This window comes from Lolium perenne, chromosome 6 (genome assembly GCF_019359855.2).
Source record: "Lolium perenne isolate Kyuss_39 chromosome 6, Kyuss_2.0, whole genome shotgun sequence".
Taxonomy (NCBI): domain Eukaryota; kingdom Viridiplantae; phylum Streptophyta; class Magnoliopsida; order Poales; family Poaceae; genus Lolium; species Lolium perenne.
Genome location: NC_067249.2, coordinates 59,387,021 through 59,391,672, shown reverse-complemented (window position 1 = coordinate 59,391,672; position 4,652 = coordinate 59,387,021). Strand labels below are relative to the sequence as shown.

The following is a 4,652-nucleotide window of genomic DNA, read 5'->3' as shown; positions in this document are numbered from 1 at the left end:
ATTGACGAATTTTAAAATGGCACCAGACTTGCTCAAATGAAAATGCTCAAATTGAATGAAAGTTGCGTACATATCTGAGGATCATGCACGTAAATTGGCTTAATTTTCTGAGCTACCTACAGGGAGGTGGACCCAGATTCGTGACAGCAAAGAAATCTGGAACTGTGCAGTAATCCAAATCTAGTACTTACTTTTCTATCAACGGCTTTACTTGGCACAACAAAATACAAAACTAAGATAAGGAGAGGTTGCTACAGTAGTAAACAACTTCCAAGACACAAATATAAAACAAAGTACTGTAGCAAAATAACACATGGGTTATCTCCCAAGAAGTTCTTTTCTTTATAGCCATTAAGATGGGCTCAGCAGTTTTAATGATGCACTCGCAAGAAATAGTATTTGAAGCAAAAGAGAGCATCAAGAGGCAAATTCAAAACATATTTAAGTCTAACATGCTTCCTATGCAAAGGAATCTTGTAAATAAACAAGTTCATGAAGAGCAAAGTAACAAGCATAGGAAGATAAAACAAGTGTAGCTTGAAAAATTTCAGCACATAGAGAGGTGTTTTAGTAACATGAAAATTTCTACAACCATATTTTCCTCTCTCATAATAACTTTCAGTAGCAACATGAGCAAACTCAACAATATAACTATCACATAAAGCATTCTTATCATGAGTCTCATGCATAAAATTATTACTACTCCCAACATAAGCATAGTCAATTTTATTAGTTGTAGTGGGAGCAAATTCAACAAAGTAGCTATCATTATTATTCTCATCAAGTGTAGGAGGCATAGTATAATCACAACAAAATTTACTCTCCATAGTAGGTGGCATCAAAAGACCACTATCATTATCATCATAAATAGGAGGCAAAGTATCATCAAAGAAAATTTTCTCCTCAATGCTTGGGGGACTAAAAATATCATGAAAACCAACTTCCCCAAGCTTAGAACTTTCTATATTATTGTCAACAATGGTGTTCAAAGCGTTCATACTAATATTACTACCAGCATGCAAAGAAGATTTCATAGGTTTTTTAATTTTCGCATCAAACAATCCATGTTTTAAATCAGGAAATAGAACAAGAAGCTCATTGTTGTCCATTATGCCAAACTAGTGTAAACAAGAAACAAAAAGATGCAATTGCAGGATCTAAAGGAAATAGCTTCGAGCACACACACGACGGCAACAGAAAAATACTTTACCCGGGGACCGTAGTATGAGAGCCTTTTACCTTTCCTCCGGCAACGGCGCCTTAAAAGTGCTTGATGTCTACGTTCCCCCTCCTTTCCTCAGAGATGTGTTGGGCCTCCAAGAGCAGAGGTTTGTAGAACAGCAGCAAGTTTCCCTTAAGTGGATACCCAAGGTTTATCGAACTCAGGGAGGAAGAGGTCAAAGATATACCTCTCATGCAACCCTGCAACCACAAAGCAAGAAGTCTCTTGTGTCCCCAACACACCTAATAGGTGCACTAGTTCGGCGAAGAGATAGTGAAATACAGTGGTATGAATAAAGTATGAGCAGAGCAACGGTGCCCAGAAAAGTGCTTGGCGCGTAATTGATGGTGGTAGTATTGCAGCAGTAGTAACACAAGAAAACAAAACAAGCGGTAGTAACGCAGCGGTATTTAGGAACAAGGCCTAGGGATTACACCTTCACTAGTGGACACTCTCAACATTGATCACATAACAGAAGATAAATGCATACTCTACACTTTTGTTGGATGATGAACACATTGCGTAGGATTACACGAACCCTCAATGCCGGAGTTAACAAGCTCCACAATAATGCTCATGTTTTAGTAACCTTTAGTGTAAGATAGATCAACAGACTAAACCGAGTACTAGCATAGCATGCACACCGTCACCTTCATGCATATGTAGGAGGAATAGATCACATCAATAATATCATAGCAATAGTTAACTCCATAATCTACAAGAGATCATGATCATAGCACAAACCAAGTACTAACACGGTGCACACACTGTCACCTTTACACACGTGCAGGAGGAATAGAACTACTTTAATAACACATCACTAGAGTAGCACATAGATAGTAGTGATACAAAACTCAGATGAATCTCAATCATGTAAAGCAGCTCATGAGATCATTGTATTGAAGTACATAGAGAGAGATTAACCACATAGCTACCGGTACAGCCCCGAGCCTCGATGGAGAACTACTCCCTCCTCATGGGAGCAGCAGCGGTGATGAAGATGGCGGTGGAGATGGCAGCGGTGTCGATGGAGAAGCCTTCCGGGGGCACTTCCCCGCTCCGGCAGCCGTGCGGAACAGAGATCCTGTCCCCAGATCTTGGCTTCGCGATGGCGGCGGCTCGGGAAGGTTTTCGTGGGTTTCGTCAATCGGTGTAGGGTTTTCTCGATCCAGGGGCTTCTTATAGGCGAAGAGGCGGCGCAGAAGGTCGAAGGGGGCCCACACCCTAGGGGGGCGCGCCCCCCCTAGGCCGCGCCGGGTGTGGTGTGGTGGCCTGCCTCCCTTCTCTCGGCGGTTCTTGTGTGTTACGGATGCTTCCGGTAAAATAGGAACTCGGGCGTTGATTTCGTCCGATTCCGAGAATATTTCGTTACTAGGATTTCTGAAACCAAAAACAGCAGAAAACAGGAACTGGCACTTCGGCATCTTGTTAATAGGTTAGTTCCAGAAAATGCACGAATATGACATAAAGTGTGCATAAAACATGTAGATAACATCAATAATGTGGCATGGAACACAAGAAATTATCGATACGTCGGAGACGTATCACCGACACATATGTGATTTCGCTTAATTGGGCCGTTTAAGGGATGGGAATTCGTGATTTAGATACTGAGAATATTTACGCAGCATTGATTTCTGTCGGATAGCCTCACTTACCACAAGCACCAAAGAAAAAATGCGCGAAAGAACTATAAAAACTAACTAAATATTACATCAGCTGCAAGGCTTTGAAAAAATATTACAGAACCCAGAGAAATTGAATGGTAATTAAACCTATAATACAATGAAGCGATCCAGCAATCTTTTAAGTTGTCCATGCAGCACCTATATCTGAAACAAAGACATTACAAGTTAAGACAGCAACAATGGAAACGCAAAGACACTGCAATATTGTTTGCCAAAGAATTTGGAACTCATCATTTCGTCGTTATAACAAGATCATTGTAATGCGCACAATAAGCAAACAAAGAGTGCATGCCGCATACCAACAGCCAATATAACAGAGCATGTTAGAATGAAACAGCAGACTTACTACTGTCGAGTCCCATGCAAACCAACATGTTCAGGGAGTACAAAATTGGCATGAACAACATAGTAGCAGGCTATAAATTTTGTAACAACGACTGAGCAAGATGAAGTTATGATGGCTACATCTACAGAGCAGGGAATGTAAACCAAAAATAGAAGTTACGATGGCAAAAGCTAAAGAGGAGGGAATGTGAACCAACATGTGCCAAGTGCAATTACTTCATTTTGGCCGTGAACTAAATAATACTCCTGAACTTATAGTGAAGGGGATGCAAATCAAGATGTTTCGGGATATAAACTTGTAATGAGCAACACATAGAGGATAGTTAATGCTGGAGCTTAGGATGGACCAGATACAGAATATAGTGGGATCACCTGTGAACTTGTATAAGAGGGAATGCAAACCAATATGTTCAGCTTTCCATATGTGAGCGTCATGCCAAGTCAGAGAAACAAGTCAATAATGCAGCTTTTGAAGAACAAGATGGCACGCAAAATTATTATCTAGTAGTATGACAAGTTTATTTGTACTACAGGCTAGATAGCAGAGTGATAGCATGCCAAACTAAGTCCTTACTTTGTTAGCTTACAATGAACTAGATACAAAACAATGGCATCACCTGTAGTACAGGGAATGCAAGCCAACATGTTCATGGAGTAAAAAATTGGCACAAACAACATAGTAGCAGGCCATAATTTTTGTAACAATGACTGAGTAAGATAAAGTTATGATGGCTAGATCTACAGAGCAGGGAATGTAAACCAAATATAGAAGTTACGATGCCAAAAGCTATAGAGCAGGGAATGCGAACCAACATGTGCAATTACTTAAAATTGGCCGTGAACTAAATAATAGCAGGATGTTACTATAATACCTATAATTTTTGTAACAACGACTGAGCAAGATAGAAGTTATGATGGCTACATCTACAGAGCAGGGAATGCAAACCAAAATGTTCAATCGCTTAAAGTTAGCAATGAAGTAGAAAATAGCAACGTGTTACGGTCATAGCTAGGAATGAACTAAAAGAGCTTCAGACAAACAAGCATCCGAACCTTAACATGGCGCTAAAACAAGGGACTTACATTAGGAGAAGCACTCTGTGGGAGTCACAGCAGATCTTCCTGGGGTTGATAGATCCGGTGATGAAGTACGCTACATGTGCTACTTGGGGTTGGAGAGACGGTCATTACACTTCATGATTACTCATCTCATCTGCAAAAACGTAACGGCGCGTCGTTAGCACAAACAGGTTCCCCCAAGATTAAACAAGAACTTGCAGGCAAGCAATAGAAAAGCGACAGTAGAAGAGTTTAGATCATGCACGGCGCGGGTGAAGCAGATCCGGTTCATGCACAGCGGTGTCGGTGAGCAAGATCCGATGCGGTGGACGACGGAT

General features: G+C 40.9%; 1 long non-coding RNA gene across 1 annotated transcript; it reads right to left on the bottom strand.

Moving 5' to 3' along the window:
* Positions 1-2,852: 2,852 nt before the first annotated feature.
* LOC139831926 (uncharacterized) lies at positions 2,853-4,438 on the bottom strand. The gene is made up of 2 exons (XR_011746327.1): positions 4,339-4,438; positions 2,853-3,054 (listed from the first exon to the last, which is right to left on the bottom strand). It is a non-coding gene; the product is annotated as an uncharacterized lncRNA (long non-coding RNA).
* Positions 4,439-4,652: the final 214 nt, after the last annotated feature.